Below are 20,532 nucleotides of genomic sequence, written 5' to 3' on the forward strand. Positions count from 1 at the left end.
AAATTGAGAGGGTTTGAATGACACCGATGAGAGTGTGTCGGAGCCAGGTGCGATCGATAGTGCTCTGGGTGGCATGCACTGTGTGTGTGCGTGTGTGTGTGGACCATAAACCATGCCATCCCAGGTCTTCAATGGTCAGCAACCAATGTTCTCTATCACCAATTAACATTTAACATCAGAATGATCTGTAATATGAAGCAGCCTGTATTTACCCAGGACATTATTTTATGTAGTGTTGGGACTTGCCCCAAGATTATATTATATTTTCAACCAAAATAGTTTTCCCCCTGTGTCCTGTACTTAAAGATGAATGGACATTTGGTCCATGTGTGCTGGTGACATGACCCTGCAGAGTGGTTCCAGTTTCAGCGCTCTCGTCTCAGTCCGAGAAGTGCTTACTTGGCGGTGGCCAGGTGGCCTGTTCGATCTGTTTCCCTTTGTAAAGAAATGTCTGCCCTGACTCCCTATGCTATGAGGCTGAGGTAAAGATGTGTCTGCCCTGACTCCCTATGCTGTGAGGCTGAGGTAAAGACGTGTCTGCCCTGACTCCCTATGCTGTGAGGCTGAGGTAAAGACGTGTCTGCCCTGACTCCCTATGCTGTGAGGCTGAGGTATAGAAGTGTCTGCCCTGACTCCCTATGCTGTGAGGCTGAGGTAAAGACGTGTCTGCCCTGACTCCCTATGCTGTGAGGCTGAGGTATAGAAGTGTCTGCCCTGACTCCCTATGCTGTGAGGCTGAGGTATAGAAGTGTCTGCCCTGACTCCCTATGCTGTGAGGCTGAGGTAAAGACGTGTCTGCCCTGACTCCCTATGCTGTGAGGCTGAGGTATAGAAGTGTCTGCCCTGACTCCCTATGCTGTGAGGCTGAGGTATAGAAGTGTCTGCCCTGACTCCCTATGCTATGAGGCTGAGGTATAGAAGTGTCTGCCCTGACTCCCTATGCTGTGAGGCTGAGGTATAGAAGTGTCTGCCCTGACTCCCTATGCTGTGAGGCTGAGGTAAAGATGTGTCAGCCCTGACTCCCTATGCTGTGAGGCTGAGGTATAGAAGTGTCTGCCCTGACTCCCTATGCTGTGAGGCTGAGGTAAAGATGTGTCAGCCCTGACTCCCTATGCTGTGAGGCTGAGGTATAGAAGTGTCTGCCCTGACTCCCTATGCTGTGAGGCTGAGGTATAGAAGTGTCTGCACTGACTCCCTATGCTCTGAGGCTGAGGTATAGAAGTGTCTGCCCTGACTCCCTATGCTGTGAGGCTTCTACAGCACATGCGATTGGGGGAGAGGGATATACAAGGCTACACTAAAGCCAAGATCTGGTGGTATGGCTTCGATCTGTTGTCGAGGTAGACCACATTAGCATAGTGTTGTCGGGCAGGTTGTGGTAAAAGGCTGTGTGTGTGCGTGTGTGTGTGTGTGTGTGGATTTGCCAATGTATGAAACTAGGTTTGGGGATAATGGTCTGAGGACTTGTGAGGAAAGTGACAGAGAGAGAGAGACAGCCTGTGTGCTGCAGAACAAGCCTCTCACATGGGCTTTGCCTTGCCCCAGGCAGGGCCAGGGTCTGTGCAGGTTATACAGATTGTTTGCAGACACACACACACACACACACACGCGCCGTTACGCTAGAACTCAACTCCAATGCAATGTGGGAATAGCATGATTTGTAGCACAAGTGCAAACACGTTGCTGAGCGGTTACCTAATGTGCCTGGAGAGACTGGGGTCTCCCTCTCTGGCGACTTTATAGATGACTGGTGTGTCTGTGCCTGTGTGTCACGGAGACACAATCCACCCGTCTAGTTCCCTTAACAAGCCTCAGGTCAGACTGCCTGGCACTCATCTACCCTTAAGCACAAGTCAAGCTATTAAACAGATGGAGTCAGTACTGAGAACGTTTCCCCCCCGCTTTATTTAAACTACTCAAATATAGCTAGTCAACCTTGGATATACAGTATGCACTATTAGGATAGTAGCACGAGTATGAGCTCCTAGTAGCTTTCTTACCCAGTCATTAACAGGCCAGTCATATAGCCGTGTCTTAGTAAATATGCTCAAGTAGCAGCAGACAGAGGGAGTGAAAAAGAACACCTGAACTCAGAACAGAAATGAAGCGACTAGCATGGTTGGGTGGTTGTATAGCAGAGCACATCTTAAAAGTGAAATCATTTCATTTTCTTCATCAAAAGACGGCAAACCCAGGCTTCAGAAGTCCGGTCTGCACACAGCAGCACAGCCCCGAGCCCTTAGATGGCCAGCGATTCACAGGAGATATTCACCCTGTGGTTATCATAGAGCACAGGGCATGTCCCAGGCCAACTCCTATGGGATGGCTGTGGGTTACAAGGGGAACGGCGGTAGAGAGCTTTCTATTAGGAACAGAGAATGAAAAAGCATGCTTACGCCCAAAGCCTTTTACCAACATTCATATCTGAGATTGGGTTTTTCGTTTCTTTGAGGGGCAAAAGCGGATGCTTTTTTACACAGGATAAATAAGGATGCACATTAAATAGAACCTTTTGAATTTTGTTGTATAAAAGTGAGTGTCTGTATGGCGGCTTTTAACAAGGCATGGAGTATAGTACATGTGACTGCTGGTGTGTGACCAGTCCACCCTTTTCCCATCCTTGATTGTCGCCATCCTTTGCTGTATATTTCTAAAAAGCAGAATAGTATGGAGCATCAAAGGTGTGATAGGTGGTGCGTGTGTACGTGTTAAAAGCAAGCCTCCTTGACTGGAAGCTTCTTGGATGTGCCCTGTGCTCTACCACCACCTGACTCACTATGATGTGTGACACTTAAATTCTGCATGCTGGTGTACTGCGCATCAGTCATCAGAAGACACCATTAAAATATATCTGCTCCGGAATCTGATCCTGTCTAGTGTTGTGTCTCCACAAACATAACTCACTTTTACTTTCAGCCTGATCCTGTCTAGTGTTGTGTCTCCACAAACATAACTCACTTTTACTTTCAGCCTGATCCTGTCTAGGGTTGTGTCTCCACAAACATAACTCACTTTTACTTTCAGCCTGATCCTGTCTAGTGTTGTGTCTCCACAAACATAACTCACTTTTACTTTCAGCCTGATCCTGTCTAGTGTTGTGTCTCCACAAACATAACTCACTTTTACTTTCAGCCTGATCCTGTCTAGTGTTGTGTCTCCACAAACATAACTCACTTTTACTTTCAGCCTGATCCTGTCTAGTGTTGTGTCTCCACAAACATAACTCACTTTTACTTTCAGCCTGATCCTGTCTAGTGTTGCTTCTCCACAAACATAACTCACTTTTACTTTCAGCCTGATCCTGTCTAGTGTTGTGTCTCCACAAACATAAATCACTTTTACTTTCAGCCTGATCCTGTCTAGTGTTGCTTCTCCACAAACATAACTCACTTTTGCTTTCAGCCTGGTCCTGTCTAGTGTTGTGTCTCCACAAACATAAATCACTTTTACTTTCAGCCTGATCCTGTCTAGTGTTGCTTCTCCACAAACATAACTCACTTTTACTTTCAGCCTGGCCCTGTCTAGTGTTGTGTCTCCACAAACATAACTCACTTTTACTTTCAGCCTGGCCCTGTCTAGTGTTGTGTCTCCACAAATACAACTCACTTTTACTTTCAGCCTGGCCCTGTCTAGTGTTGTGTCCCCGCAAACATAACTCACTTTTACTTTCAGCCTGGTCCTGTCTAGTGTTGTGTCTCCACAAACATAAATCACTTTTACTTTCAGCCTGGTCCTGTCTAGTGTTGTGTCTCCACAAACATAACTCACTTTTACTTTCAGCCTGATCCTGTCTAGTGTTGTGTCTCCACAAACATAAATCACTTTTACTTTCAGCCTGGTCCTGTCTAGTGTTGTGTCTCCACAAACATAACTCACTTTTACTTTCAGCCTGATCCTGTCTAGTGTTGTGTCTCCACAAACATAAATCACTTTTACTTTCAGCCTGGTCCTGTCTAGTGTTGTGTCTCCACAAACATAAATCACTTTTACTTTCAGCCTGATCCTGTCTAGTGTTGTGTCTCCACAAACACAACTCACTTTTACTTTCAGCCTGGTCGTGTCTAGTGTTGTGTCTCCACAAACACAACTCACTTTTACTTTCAGCCTGGTCCTGTCTAGTGTTGTGTCTCCACAAACACAACTCACTTTTACTTTCAGCCTGGTCCTGTCTAGTGTTGTGTCTCCACAAACATAAATCACTTTTACTTTCAGACTGATCGTGTCTAGTGTTGTTTCTCCACAAACATAACTCACTTTTACTTTCAGCCTGGTCCTGTCTAGTGTTGTGTCTCCACAAACACAACTCACTTTTACTTTCAGCCTGGTCCTGTCTAGTGTTGTGTCTCCACAAACATAACTCACTTTTACTTTCAGCCTGGTCCTGAAACCACACAGAGACTGCCAAAGCCACCCTGTTAGACAGCCAGACACACAGTGACCCCTACAGCCTTGTAGGCCCCCAGAAAACCTTGATGTGTGTTTTTGGTTTGTGGATATGCAAGTTTGCAGTGTGTGTGTCTGTGTTGGGGATACTGGAAACCACTTTTTTCTCTGGGTAGATATTAGATATTACTACTCCAATAAGCTGATAATAAGCATTTGCTGAGCCTACTATTATTTTTGTATCACTTCTGATGAAGTGTAAACATTCAATCTTTCCATCAAATTCCATTAAACACAGTGAGAATGCAAACATGCACGTGCACTCTTTAAAAAAAACCAAGCAGCGAATTTAAACAGCCGTGCCTGGACATAAATAGTTTAATCTGATGTCAATAAATCATATGGAGAATGTACATTTGGCCTGGGTAAGACCTTGAAGTTCACACCCGGATTCTGTAAACATGTTTTTCTAGCCGGTCGCGTCGAGTCTTAAGAGACTGCCAGTAATCAAAAACAATAACCGCTCTAAGCGTAAACTCTTCAAAAAGTCCTGGAGAAGTATGAAATAATAATCTGTGTGTGGGCCCTGCCGAATGCTGAGAACGCAAACATTTCACAATGAAGTTGTTTAAATAAAGGCCTTGGCATAGATGGCTGAGAGATAGGACACGCTGCCTTAATTACACACGGCCATAAAAATAAACCGCCGGTACAAAGTATGACTCGCCGTTCAACAGGGTTTAACCTATAAAACGTCAGCGAGGTGTGTACTTCAGATGTGAGAGGGGATGTATTGTTTGGAGAGAAAACAACAGGCTCTGAAGGAGAAAAAAATATCCACACCAAAAAAAAAAAAAAAAACCGAAAGACTGTACAATCAACAAAGAGAGCAGTGTTTACTCTGAATTTAAAGACTTTCAAATTCTTCCCCCGCCATTGCGGGGCATTACAGAGAGAAAATAGACCAGCTAAGCACCCCGTTTATTGTTCTTAAACTCTGTGAAAGGTAATATGCTTTAAAGGCACAGTAAATGTATTGGTATTGCTGGAGTTTGCGCTTATGGATGGTGTAAGTGAGTAAGTTACATTAGCCTTTGGAGAGAAATAGAGGATTTTTCCTGAAGCATGGACTTAAGTTTCTACTGCTGGGTGGGCCCACTCCTCTTTAGCTGTGTTAGCATAAGAATAGAGGGTTGGCTAGAGGGTGAGGAGGGGTTAGCTGGTTTAAATTATTCTGCGCCTCCGCTGCTGCATAGCAGGGGCTGTTGTTATCCACTTATAACATCAGACGTTCACTCTCTCTCTTTTACTCCCTCTGTTTCATATCCCTCCCTCCCTCTCTCTCTCTTTCTCTCTCTCTCTCTCGCTCCCTCTTTTCCCATCTTTGCTCCACTGTGTTGTAGAGCAGTTGGGGCATCAAATCGGGGCCTATATACTAGTCTTATTTTGTAATGCCTGACTCAGCCATGGCACACCTCTGTCCCAGATCTCCTCAGGCGCGTGGCCTACAATGTGACGCGGCGTCACGCCGGCGTGGAATTCCCAACCCACGAGAGGATAAAACGTCTCTCCTGTTCACAGCCAGAAGGCCCAGAGCAGGCATACACACGACACAAGACAGGAACTCTCAATCACGTTTCATCCTCCAGTCTTAAAGCCCTGGATCTGAATGGTAATTCACCTTAACACGAGCTTTAGTCTGGGGGAGTGGAGGGGACCGAAACACTCTTAAGCATGGAGGAGGAATGCAGTTAGATATAAATGTTTGTATACGTTTTGCGTACGTCTTGGAGTGCAGGGATGGTGCTTAAAGACATCTGGATGCGATGAAATGCCATTAGTCTAAACAAAAGTGAGCCCCGTCTCTCTGCCTAGCAAGCCACCCAACGTGCGTTCTGCTTTTACTACATGTTTGTGCAATGTTTCCTAAAGTACTATATTGAAAAATATTTCATTGTAACAGTATTAGGCTTTCCAACATGAGATGGTTTTCCTTGCTCCAATTTCCCCCGAGATAAACACGGAGGCCATTGGAAATAGCTGTGCACTTGATGAATGACTGAAAAGGCATACTTTATGACTGAAAAGGCATACTTTAGTGCTGGTCTAAAGAAGAAAAAGACCAAAAACGTTGTCATTGGATTGACCTTTTAGAATAACAGTAATATTCTTTTCAACTTCTGTAGCGCTATTCATTACACAAAGAATCTCAAAAAGGACAAGCAATTTAGAAAAACAACAGCATCGTTCATAAGATGTACGTTCATGGATTAAGTCGTCATCGGAGGGAGGTGGTCACAGGAGGAGATCAAGCAAAGATGGTCTCTGGACCATCATATATAAACAAGCTCAGAACATCGGAGGCCGTACCAAGTGTTAACTTCTTCTTATTTTGGGGGGGGAAATGCATGAGCTAGTTTTGTGCTTTTTTCCCCCCCGGAACAATCTGGACATCAGCTAAGTTCTACAGTGCTACAGCGTATCCGTCAAGATCGATTTCACTCCCTATTGTTCCACATCGTTGGTGATCTGCAGATCAGACCAACTGTGAGAGAAAGAGAGAGAGAGAGAGTGAGAGAGAGAGAGAGAGAGAGAGAGAGAGAGAGAGAGAGAGAGAGAGAGAGAGAGAGAGAGAGAGAGTGTGAGAGGTGGCATGCGTGTGCATGAGAAGCACACCTATAGATTTATCAGCTCTTTCGTTCTATTTAAACAAATAGTCTTCGAGCCTTGGAAGGCAGTGTAGGGACATGCCTAGGATAATAAGCGTCATGGAATCTAATCAGATTTATAAGAGGAATTGATTGTTGTGTGGCAGGAGGAGCAGGAGTGGGGTTGGCAATAAGCTGAAATTTAAGTGTTAATTTTTATGCTAATCCGCTGGCATCTCCGTGTGATGCAATTTGGTTCCCTGCACCGCAGATATGAAATTGTCCTGCTCACAGAGAAAATGTCAGCTTGCCAGACCCTGAAAGCTTGTTATTTATTAGGTATGTTTCTATTAGTATGTGTCATAGTTGTTAGAGAGCCACATGCACACGTATAGACACACACACGCGCACACACACGCACACACACACACACACACAAATACACACACACAATGGTGCTTCATGCTTGTTCCGCCCAGCTCTCGGCCTTAAAATCGTCTCAGCTCACTGGCTGCAACACTGGGGCATTAATGTATTATCATATATCGGGTGGTCCTTGCCCTCTGGACAAAAGGCTATTTAATACAATTTAATGACATTCCCAAGCAGGAGAAAGGGAGGGAGACAAGGAGGCAGAGCCTAGATGAAAATAGCATCTGTGTTTCTCATGGCTCACCCATGCAAACATTTCAGCTTAAGATGCGTGACTTCTCTCCTTTCTCCGGCAGAAAGGAGAGAAAGAGGGAGAAGCTAATGGCAGGGAGAATTAGAGAGGAATGAGAAGTCTAAATATGAATATCCATAAAGACAGTGTGCTGTAATCCAGGCCTTAATGCTGCGTACAGTAACATGTCACAGACGGCATTGCTCTCCAAAGGCCATTAAGTCATCCATTTCCACAGTCGCACGGTGATGTCATCCGCACGAGACAGCAGAGGGACAGTGACAGCCAGGCGCTGTCTTTGAGTTTCATCCAGCTCTGACAGCTTCCTGTCAAGACACCGCTCTCCTTTGAAACACCTATTCTCTCCGTCTCTTGTGTTCAAACTGTTTCTCACTCTGTCTACTCCCCATTCACACTGCTGTTCTGTGTGCCAGTCCCTGAATCCAGTTATATTGTACACTGGGCGTAGTAACAGAGTAAAAGGTTTGGATGCAATTCACATATAGGTCAATTAAATGCACCAACATCTGCTCTCTCCTATCTATTTGCATATAGTATTCATATGTTAATGATGTCCCTTGTTTTTGTGTTTGTGTGTGTTTTTTGTTTTTGCAATTCCTCCCTTCCTCCCCATCTCTTTGTAAAAAAAGGTTCATGCTTCCTAAAACCGGATACAGCCGTCCTATTTTTACTTCCCCTCTCACCAATGCTTAAAGGAAAGAGTTTCTTGAGCAGACAAGTGCCAGGGTTGTTCTGTTGCCATGCCCATGATTTCAAAAAGAAGAACCTTTTTACTGTAGTGGGAAGGCCTCCCTTTCCAAAGCAGCTTAATGCCTTATAAATCAATGATGACACAGATGGACCAGCGATAATATATTTAGAATGCCTCACAGCAAATATTGTCGTACAGATGATTAGAGATTGAGCTATTTTAACTCACCCCCTTAAAACATCTTCTGCTCATTTTAATACTTTGAATTATAGGGGGGGGTTCACAAATTTGGTTCTTTGAAATAAATCTCAAACATTAGAAAAAGGGTCTAATGTTTAAACGTCTGAAGTCTGTCTTCTCTTTGTGGCGTTATGGGTGGGGATAAGGGAACAAAGAGCATATGAAGAGCGTGGTGGTCTGTTGCCAAAACCATAATGACAACGCATGTTTCTTTAACCAGAAAAGGGGGGTCCTTTAATGGAATTGTGTCTGAGGGTGTAAATGGCAAAGCTAGAGGCCTCAGTCTCTTTTATGGTTGATGGCTCCCGATTTAGCGTGAGGAGGAGGAGGAGTGAGAAAATGAAGTGGAGGTTGTCAGATGTGGCAGCTGCTTGGAATCCTGATAAATATAAGCCCTTATTGATCGGATGAAAATGAAAGATCCCAGAGTGCCGTGCAGTATTTAGCATCTTGTCTGCCGCGCGTCAGCGATGGCCTTGCCTTGGAGGGATAGATTTTCAGCCCGCTGCAAGGCACGGCTTTGATTTCATCTTTAACCTTTTTCGGCTGTATTTCCTTGACCTCTGCGCATCGCTGCCTTTCAGTGAATTTGTTACATTTCACTTGACATCATCTCCCTCTCTCTCTCCCTCTCTCTCTCTCTCCCTGTCCCTCCCCCCCCCCTCTCTCTCTCTCTCTCTCTCTCTCTCTCTCTCTCTCTCTCTCTCTCTCTCCCTGTTCCTGTCCCTCTCTCTCTCTCTCTTTCCCTCTCCCTTTCTCTCTCTTTCCCTCTCTCTCTCTCTCTCTCTCTCTGACAGGACAGAGACACATCCTTCTAGGTCGGTCGTCATTGCTGTGTGCTGTAGTGACTCAGTGGCAGTGATCTGCCTGGGTCTCCTCGAACCTGACAGACAGGCTCCAGAGCAGTATGCAGTTAGTGTGTTAAGGTACGCCCCCCCCCACCCCCCCACCCCCACCCCACCCACCCACCTTCTGTCACACACTGATCAGTGATCAGTCACCCTGTCCCACTGGCACAGCTCTATCACACTCACATCGCTCTCTCTCTACGTTGCCACCATAGGCTTCTGCTAATGCTTGTAACTTGTTACAATCTGGATTGTGATAATCTACCATCATCATCAGCCATCTAAAAACACACTGAACGTCATTCAGTTCCCCCACTGAAACATGTCTGTTCCAAATCTCCCCCTCCCCTTGTGCCACCTCTCCAATGTCACTACACTTCCACTTCATGACTACCCACCTTATTTATTTTTCATTTATAAGAGCCAGCTAGCAATATAACATGGACAATATGGGACGAATCATGAACAATTTATGTTTGGCATTAGTGTAATTGAATTCTACTCGTATATCACAGAGAGACGTTTCAGGCTTGAATTAAACGAGAGGTACGGATCCATGACAATAAGGCTCCCTTCCTTGTCTTTTGAACAATGCTCCCTTACTCTTTTAGATGGATGATAAATTCCCTGTGAGGGAGCCTGCAACAGCTGTTGGCAGACAGGCTAGATATGAGAATAGCAGCATAGGATGAGCGAGCATTAAAAATTAATACGCTATTTAGCCTAGGTGTATTTTAGGTATTTGACATTTTCATGTCCGGGACAGACTAAATTTATTCATAGTGCAGAAAATAAAAAAAAAGAGAAATGGTGAGGAAAGAACCGTAAGTGAAGGCCATTCTGTTTTTATGGTCACTCCTTCCCTACAGTAGTGATCCGTGTGAAGGCTTAAAGCACACTGTCTGTGTCTATGGAGGAGACTAAAGCTCGTTATGGCTGGAGTAATAATTAGCACACTGCAGAAAGGAAATGATTTGCCTCTTAAGCCACCAATATCTTTCTTTTTTTGTGATTCCTTTCCCCCGCCCCCCTTTCACTCTCTCTTAACACTGACTGGGAAAGCTACACACAAACACAAAATAAGCAGGGACATTGGGTAGTGCCCTTAAAAAAAGCTGGTAGGGTAGCTAGCTAGGCCCAGGCCCAGGCCCCAGACAGTGAAAGTGGAAATCCCAGACCTCATAGTGATTAATTACTAATGCTCCTTTCGAACATCTCCCATATCCCTCACGATCTAATCGCACTGAAATCTAAGACATGTCCTGTAAGGAAGGATCTGACTATAAGAGCCACCTCACTCAACCTCCCTCCCTCCATCTATGTCCCTCTTCCTTCCGCTGTCTGACTCTTACTCTTTGCCTTTCTGTCACTTCTCTCTCTGTCTGTGTCACTAGCTTTTTCCTTCTTCTCCACACACTATTCTGCATGTATCCTTTGACTCTTTCTCTCCATATGTTTCTCTTATTGTCTCTTCTGTACCCCCCCCCCCCCCCCCTTTCTTTCATTTTCTCACGCTTCCAATCGTCATATATACACTGTTATTACCCTGGGGAATATTTAGCAGTAACATGTTCAACACCGCATACCACCCTCTAGTCTTAACTCCGAACACAAACCTGGAAGGCACAAACTGGAGAAGCATGTGTAAGTACACTGTGCAAATGATCACGAGGATAAACAGAAAGCTTTTATTTAGCAGTTTAAACCTATTACGGGATCGCTGAATCTCAAGCCTGGGATAATTTTCAGAGACATCTCTCCGACTACAAAGAAAATGGGAATCGAAAGCCATTCAACATTTAAAGGAGATGGAGGCACTTTGAAAGCAACAGTCTCAACAACGTCCTTCATTTTCACATTTCATTGATTTCACATTGCTGGAGTTCAATGCTACTAGTGCTTGAGACAAGGGCCCGCGTTACCTGCAGCTTTGTCGAGATACACTCGTAGAAAACGATAAACATTCGAAAGCTGTCAGGAGAAAATATCCTCAATCCCTCAGTCTCTCAGAAAAACAAGAAAAGGACACAGAAACATGTCCAATGTTCTTTGTGTAATCAGTGACATAAATGCCCAGGATTGAGTGATCATTTTTTAGCCTCGCCGTGTGTTTTTGCGAAGGGAACGTGGAGTTCTTGCTGGAGTGTGACAGTGCGACATATGCAGATAGTGGGCCTCCCTGGGTCTATAGGGGTTTACCAGGGAGCTGCTTCTCTGTGGCGCGAGGGTTTCAGTGGCAGAGCCAATGTGCCTTTGAGGCCGTATCCTAGCAGATTAGTGTCTCTCCTTATCATTCAGATCAAGCCCTGCTCCCTTTGAAAACATATTGTACATATCTACCCCTCCCCTCCCTGCCGTCGTCCATGACAACAATCTGTAGGCGTGATGTCTGTCTCAGAGGAGCAGTGGGAGCCCTTGACAGATAGCAGGTCTGGCGCTGGAGTCAAAAGCAGGCACGTCCGTCCTCCTCCCTACCCGGTGCAGGGGAGAGAGAGAGAGACTGTCAGACGACAGAGGGGACCGAAGGGGACTGGGCTGGGGGGCCTGGAGCCCAACACTCAAGCCCTTCATCATCCTCCTATGATAGCAGGGGTAATTGATATATGGGCACAGCCGTCTCTTCCCCTTCGCGTGTTAAGGTCGACTTATCTACAGTTCACCCCTGATTTCTCCACTCCCATTATATTTCCTAGATATTGACTGACTGGTGAGGGTGGTGTGTGAAAAAGAACCCAGAGAAAAAGAAAAGAAAAGTGCTTTTATTCCGGCGCCTAACCCTGCCTGTTATCAAAGTAACTTTGAGCTTATTAGCGACAAAGGGCCTTTTCCCCCCCTTCCTGCTTTGTGCGGCCGTGTATGCCAGCGCTTCCTGAATTAAACTGCTGGCTTCCTGTTCTTTTATATGCATGGCCACATCTGGGGAGCTTGCTCACAGCCCTCCTGCCTAATAACAATCACCTTCCCTTTCAGTCCCCCCTGATTGTTTCTAATTCACTCTGACAGATAGTGGCTGACAAGCCGCCCGCGCCTCCCTCCCTCCGTGACCCCGGATCACTCACCGCACTTATAAGGCCTGTCATTTTTAATATTTGATTTCAGTTTTAAGTTATGTGTTTTACCCAGGTGATGAAATCAGTGTTTAACTGAACACAAAATGGATCTCCCCTCTCTCTTTTCATCTTCAATCTCTCCCTTGCTTGCCCTCTTTGCCTTTTCTCTCTCTCCTTCTCTCCTCTGTTTATGGAGATTGGTGGAGAGGAGGATATTAGAGATAATATAGGCACACAGACACAGAAATGCGCACAGCCACAGACAGACACACAAAGACACACAACTCACAGACACACGGACACACTACATTTTACGTTGTGATCTGCCAGTGGGTATTATACATTTTCTCAGTATCTAGAAGTCCAGCAACAGAACTTAATGCTTGGCCATTGACAAATATCCGATTTTGTATATGTCCTCAGGCCTGCAAGTTACTTAGTTTCCGACATTCTTTGCTTTCCATTGATTGCCAATAAAGGTGTTTAGACATGGGTAAAATGCATATCAGGTAGAGTAATCACTAAATGAATGGATAGATTCATCGACAGGTAGATGGATGACATTTTGCAGGGCAATCCATGCAGTCCCTCAATAAAAAACACAATTTAGAGTTAAATGAAAAAAAGCAATTACTTAGTTAGCCGGTTCAATAGTTTGCTACCCACATACTTCACAGAGCTTTATATATATACAGAGAGAGATAGAAGAACAAGAATGAGAAGACCAGAGAAAGAGAGAGATCGAGAGATCCATTGTAACCTTGTGCCTACTACACCCACCGTCTCAAATAGACACATCCACCGTCTTACGAACACGTTGACTGTCTTCCCCTCACAACAACAAGGCAACATCTCCCAAACTCATCCAGGCACCAACTTATAAACACTCTGCACCCCTATCACCCCAACGTACCCAGACACCATCTCAAAAACACACCCACTTCATACCGCCAAGGCATTGTGTCATTCCGGGACACGACGGTGCCCTGGGCATGCCCGATTCCATTTTTTCTCTCCCGATGACAAAAACACAACTAATTGGAGTACCACTGCATGTTTTCACTAAAGGCACAATTTAATTACATTTGAGCTGGGAATGAGTATTTTGGGAACGTCATATGTTCGTTCAGCAAATGGAGCGAACGAAAAGCAATATTTGTTTTGCTTTGATTAGCAAACCGGCAGGGTAATTTGTTAAGAGAGGGACAGAAAATCTCTGTTTAACCCCCTTCCCCCCGAACAGACTCTCACCCCCCCACACCCGTTCCCGACAATGTCCCTACAATGTGGAATCAGCCTCGACCCCCCCCCCCCTCCCTTCCTTAAGCCGTTTATGCCCTATCTTAAATGTTAATGAACTTTTGCCCCCAGTATTTTGACTTTGGACCGCTGTCTCCAGTCTCCAGTCCCTAATCTCTGTCCTTTTGTGGCATTGTTGATAAATACTTTATTAATAATGTAAAGAGTATTGTTTTCTCCAAGGTTGTATTAATAAACATGAATGAATGTATTTGTCTTCGCCAAAACATGATTAATGCACATTAGCCTGTGTATTGCACACTCTAGCTCTCACCCCCAATCCCAAAAAAATGACCCATCAACATAAAATATTTATGGCATAATATTAATGGTTTTGTAAAGAAAATAACAAGTTATTAATCCTCTGATTAACAACTGATTAACCTTTTTATTAAACACGTGATCCGTGCATCGTCGATTCAGGATATGTCGCCTGAGTGTGCTGCAGAATAATTATTTTTGTGTCTTTTCTAATTGCAAAAATCGCATGGCTGAACTGTTATTTTTTTTTTACACATGCACACACACTTACACTTGCTCACACAACGTGAGATATGCAGTCCAAGTGCAGGAATACAAAAACATTGGCAAAATTCTATTGCATGAAGCGAAAGCGACTAAATATAGCAGCAGCTCTTTAAAACAATGGGGTTTAATTCACATATCCGTTTATTCCACAGTTATTGGCATGCTGTGGGAAAGTACAGAGAAAACACTGTGCTGAAGGACAAACACATTCTTTTCTCTTTTTTTGTGTGTTTGCTCATCTCCACGCTATTGTGTGTATTTTTAGTCCCCGTCTCAGTCCGCTAAAACACAATTATGTTATGTTTTGAGACATGCCAAGAGTGACTTCACTGTGCGGCCTAGGAAAAAAAGGCATTTCTTTGGTGCCATGATCTACCAGGTGCTTATGCAAGTAGGGCTTTTCCACTGGACATTCGCTTTAAGAATTGGTTAAGTTTTTTAGGGATGGGCTTGTTAGGAAAACAGACATGACCGTAGCAGTCCAAAGAGAAGTACGAAGCACTACCAACGCTAGACTGTTTCTCATAGGATATTCACAGGGGTTTTCTAAAGTAGTTCTCTGTAGTGTGCATATGAAGTAGGCAGGTAAATAACGAGAGAATAGACATTGTTGTTATTAACATTTCTTTATTTCACTAATGATAAAACTAATTCTATAGTCTTTGTGAGAAGGCTTTGGCTCAGTGCTCAGGCCTCAGGCACAACTCAGGGACAGTCCTGGGTCCTGGGCCATCTCACAACTTCTTTTCTTTTAATTCATATCTTTGTTTAAGCATGTTTTTTTTTGTCTTCATACACCCTGCCTTTCATTCGGGCCCTTTTCTTTAGCGGGCAGAATCCATCAAAGCCCAATGTGTTGTGAAAGGCAACGACAATGGGCCTCTTTGTGGAAAGATGTGTGAGGGGGATAAGTGTGTTGGGGACACTTGTTGTTTTTTTATGGCCTGGTCTTATGATGGATCGGTGCTTGTTCGGCAGGGTGTCTTTGTTCGCTTTCTTCTTTCTCAAATACCAATGGAAGATTTCACCTTCAGCGACTTTCCCCTAACCCCCATCTCACTTTGGACTTGCTCTCTTTCTTTCTGCTCTCCTTCTATCTCTCTCTTTAATTCGCCTGTCTCTAGTCTCTCTCTCTCTCTCTCTCTCGCTCACACACTAGCCTCTATCTATGTCTTTCTGTCTTTCTCTCTCTCTTTCTCTCTGTTTCTCTCTCCACCACACAAACTGGCCGCCCTGGGATTCCTCGCAGTCAGTCACACACCCCTCCAAAAACAATTATCTTTGAACTTGCTTTTAGTGCTGTTTGTCCTAATTACAGATCATTTTCTCTGTCAGATTTCTACTTTTATTGCAGTTTTGCCCTGAATGTTGATCCTATTGAGGTTCAACCTTATTTTACTCCCTGGAACACCCCTAAGACCTGGATTCATCACATATCCCCCCTAGGACTTCTCTCTCTTTCTCCCTTCAAATTCTTTTTTTTTCTCATCATTCTTTTTTCTTTTTTTTTAGATATCATTTTTTGTAGTATTATCCAAATGAATTAGTGGGATCCCAAAATACACAGAAGGACGTATGGTTTGTCCCAATTTCTGTGTTACGGTTCACATTTTGGGCTAGGATTTTTTTTTCTTCTGAGGTATATCTCTGTAAGACATTGGACTGAGTAACTTCAGTGCCACTTGGGATTCACTATGTATTTATAGATCGGTGGTACAGAGGTGGACTTCGTAGTAATTAAAGACGAGTAAAGGTGGTTAATTCCTTCCTGTGCGTCGTTCTGTTAACTATTTATGAGACGGTCTCGACTGAAAACGCACACACACTGTGCACGCATGCACCTAAGCTTCTTAAGGATGCTTGTCACCATGCAGACACCGCACAACATGCACTGCAGTTGCAGAGAGAGGTTTAGATACGGTGCCGGGCTTTTCAAATTAGAACTGGATTGTGTGGCAGATATGTTCATGGGCCGGGTCAATGACCGTCTATGGGATTACTATCATAAAGTGGTTCCAGCCACAATTTATTTATTTGAACCTTTATTTAACTAGCAAGTCAGTTAAGAACAAATTCTTATTTACAATGACGGCCTCGGAACAGTGGGTTAACTGCCTTGTTCAGGAGCAGAACTACAGCTCGGGGATTCGATCTAGCAACCTTTCGGTTACTGGCCCAACGCTCCAACCACTAGGCTACCTGCCGCCCCGATGAGCGTGAGAAGTCCTCTGCCCCAGATGTACAGTGAACCTGCCCTACCTGAGGGAAAGACTGCGACATACAATGCTGGAATCTGACGGCCCCAAATGCCGATGCATGATGCAACCGCTCACAATCTGTTCAGGATGAATCATGTCATCATTCATCATTGTGACAGCACTATAGCACATTTCCTGTACTTGACTGAAGCAGTCAGTGGCACTCCTCTGTTGCATGTTTAGGCAGTTGTTGTCCTGACTGTCTAATCACACAGGATGTCTGGGTTTTGAGCTTTTCTCCTCCAATGAGAGTACAGCAATTAAATGATGTCTACTTTGCATTAATTTGATACAGTATATGGATCCTAAAGACACACTTTTCGCTATTTTTGCTGACAATTAGAATTAACTTGAAAAACAAATTATTTCCTCCCACGCGCTCTTACTCGACTGTTTAGTCCCGTCTTGTTGTATTCCGTTTTGATTCTTAACAAAAGGCAGAGGAGAAGCTCTTTACCTTCGTTCGGTGAGTGAGCGATGGCAGTTTTTTTGAAGTACCTCCTCGACGCGACACACACTAGAGAGATGTTCATTTATTCAGGGCACAGTGTGAGATAGAGAGGCAGCGCTCTCCTCTCCTCCCTCTCCAGTGGCCCGCCTGCCCGGACGCCTGGCCCACGGTGGCCTGAACTTCCACACCGATTGATGGCCCCGTGTAGACCCCCAGCTCCTCCAAACTCCCATAATGCTCAGGGAGCGCATCTTTACACACACACACACACACACACACACACACACACACACACACACACACACACACACACACACACACACACACACACACACACACACACACACACACACACACACACACACACACAGGGCCTAATTGAATTACATCTCCTTCAGCTCTGGGGTCCTCTACTGAAGGAAAGAGATGGTCTGTTTCACTGAGACTGAGCTACGGAGTCCTAGTTCTCCCAATGCCTATCATCCACGTTAGATGTGTCACCAAGACAAATGGAGACATAATGCAGGCAGGCAAAGAGATCCGTCACAGTGACTTTGGCAGTGGTTTGCGACTGTTTCAGAGAGTTTCTTCTTGCACCGCCACTGTGCTCCTCATCACAGAGAGCGCCGGTGACAGCCAGTGAAGGCTGCTTTGTTTGTGTAGTCGTCTGCTCTCTTTAATGAGCCATTATTGTGTGTTTTGTATTCGTCGTGTTTGTATCGTTTTTTTCGCTGGTTGAGTTTCGGAAAGAGAGGCCTTGTCTTCCCGGACTCCTTTAGAAAGTAGTCGAACCGCCCTGAGAGTGACTGGGGCTGCGTGTTTGGAGCACGTCAACTTTCGACGCTCCGTCGCTCTTAACCGTTTCCCAAATCAAAGCATCAGAGCTGCAGTCAAACTCTCCTCCTCCTCCTCTTCTTCTCGTCTCGCTGTGTGCCTGAAGCGCCGCGGCTCTCTCCGCAGCAGGGGAAAGGCAGGGCGGCGGGTAGGAGCGGGACGGGGGGAATGTAGCAGACTGTGACACGTACCTGTCAGCAGGTACTCCAAATAATTGGTAAATTACTACCGCGGGATAGGAGGAATCTCTCTCTTCTTTCTGTTTGATGAATATTTGAAGTCGTAGAACAACGCTGCGTGTTGGGCTCGGAGAGTTGGGCTATCACGTGCATCGAGGAAGAGGAGCAGCTCTCGCACGGAGAACAGGAGGGATCCTACTGTACTGCTTAGTGTAGACAGACGCTGAACAGAGAGCACGGGAGCACGGCGTGGAGACCGTCCTCGTAATCGAAGCGGGTCTGAACTAACAAGCAGCATAAACGTATACATCGAGACAGTGCTTAACTAAGAGACATATGCTCTCTGTTACACACACTGGCTGACACTGACACGCCCACACACTACGCTGACATACTCACTTCCACACACTTGGAAGCTAAACCCTTTTTTCCCCATTTCGAATGAATACCATAGAAAGTTCACTTACTCTGTGGACAAATGGGTTTTAACTTTGGGGACTCTTCACTCCCTGCCAATTCGATGGGAGCCATTGGGCTCTGTTTGTCTGTTAATGAAACATCTTCACGTTGCTCTTTCGTCGGCCTCAAACTCACTTTACGCCACTGTCAATTAAACCCCTTAGGGTCACTCTGTGCATAAAAAGATATGGAACGCGTTTGACATTTCAGCTCGCTCGTGTTAGGCACACCCATAGAACACTTTGCTTTGAGCTGTAGGGGGAAAAAAACACAGAGAAAGGAACCATTAGGACATTTTAAAGGGCCGTGCCACGACACTAGTATGAGGTGAAGAAACAGTAGCCCCAAGCACAGAACAGTCTCCAAGGGAATGTGTCCTATGTAAAGTAGCCATATCTACGCTGGTGACTTATAATGGCAGGTTTTGGTATAACTTGAGGCAAGTGCGAGCTGGGGACATTGGATGCTATTGGTCAAAAGACACAGAATGGACTAGACTAGATTGAGGTTGTGGCACTAAAAAATTGTGACTGGGCTTGAGGACCTTGGTCCATATCGCCTGAATGAACTGGTTGTGCTGGGCGGTGATGCAGTCAGTGAATGCCTTAGATATGGCCAGTGGGCCAGAAGTGTAATGAAGCGTATGGGGCACATCCTCGATTCTAACCCCACAAAGCAAGGCATCCTTAGGGTGGGTGGCCCACAGGCCTGTAGTTTAGCCCACGTTTCAGTGGCGTGAAACAGCTTGACATGTGAGACACTTCCCCAAGGGTATGAGGCGTTTTATCTGCCTTTTACCCTGTCTGCCATGGTGAGGCTGAGTCAATGAAGGCCATGTCTGGTCAGTGGACCTCATTGGTAGTAGCCGCTGTTGTGCGCATTCTATGGTATTTTCTTATCCCCATCACGATCCAAATCAAATTTGATTTTCTATAGCGTTCCATACGACATGTCCATCTCAGATTGCGTTTCTGAGAAGAATGTGATTGTTTTGTTGCGGAGACGTTCATGGTGGTACGTGTTTCCTTACGTAGGTTGTATCAATAGGTCCAGTGTATTAGATGTCTGAACTCTGTTTGGTATGCTCAACAACCGGTAACCTGAACAACAGATCTCCGTCGCATTGTTTCATGTTACTCTATGGGGACTGTGTCCGGCCTGCATATAAACAGGGGTGTTTTATATGGTTGTTTTTGGGTAGATGTTCAAAAAATCGTCCCCCCAATTTTGATGTGTTCACCTCGGTTGAGGATTTATGCGGAGACGCTTAAAAACGTAGATCTCGGAGGACCGACGGAGGATCTATTATTCACGAAAGCTAATGCATTGTTTCTGTTGCTTTATATAATCTTCCCCCCTTTTTCCCCCACCAGCATTTTCTCAGGCAGGTTGGCAGTAAAATCTGTATTGAAATGAGAAGTCTGAAAGACAAACCACTAGCTCCTTATATATGTAAACTGCGTTAAATCACACTTTGAGCTTACAGAACAGAGCTTCAAATGTTAAATGGGGGTTGAAGTCTGCCTGAACTAATTTGTAGGGCTTTGCACCATGTTGACATTTAAATGTGATAAGAATAGAAAACTGTATGCCGACCTATTTTGAAGATGCTTTCGGAATACATTCACATCAGCGCCGGTCTATAATTAATAAAAATAGACAGGGTTTCGTGCTCCAGATTTGATTGTAATACAACCTTATAAACACTACAGGGATGGGAAAAAAACGGAGAAAAAAAATGGATGGGGGCAGGAATTAAGAGGGAAGTGGATTGCACACACCTGGTTTTGCAGGAGATTGCGTTGGCTGGCTGCTGTGCTATCACATTACTGTGATCCAGCCCCTGTGTTTGTGAGAGAATTGAGGAGAGGGACCGGCAAAATCAGCATGCAAATAACGGCACATTGTTAACTTAATCAGATGCAGGAGAAAAACTATGGAGAGGGAGGGAGAGAGGGAGAAAGGGAGAGGATGGAGGG

The 20,532-nt window shown here is 45.0% G+C and overlaps 1 protein-coding gene across 9 annotated transcripts in view; it reads left to right on the plus strand.

Moving 5' to 3' along the window:
* The window catches only part of znf536 (zinc finger protein 536), a 191,812-nt gene that overhangs the window by 48,124 nt on the left and 123,156 nt on the right, over window positions 1-20,532 (plus strand). For 7 of the 9 annotated variants that reach the window (XM_071380774.1, XM_071380773.1, XM_071380783.1 and 4 more), the window contains one exon: window positions 9,445-9,573. The exons of the other annotated variants lie outside the window; for them this stretch is intronic. The gene's annotated coding sequence lies outside the window, so the exon portion shown is untranslated. The remainder of the gene's footprint in view (window positions 1-9,444; window positions 9,574-20,532) is intronic. 9 annotated transcript variants of the gene reach the window in all.

This window comes from Salvelinus alpinus, chromosome 33 (assembly GCF_045679555.1).
Source record: "Salvelinus alpinus chromosome 33, SLU_Salpinus.1, whole genome shotgun sequence".
NCBI classification, from domain to species: domain Eukaryota; kingdom Metazoa; phylum Chordata; class Actinopteri; order Salmoniformes; family Salmonidae; genus Salvelinus; species Salvelinus alpinus.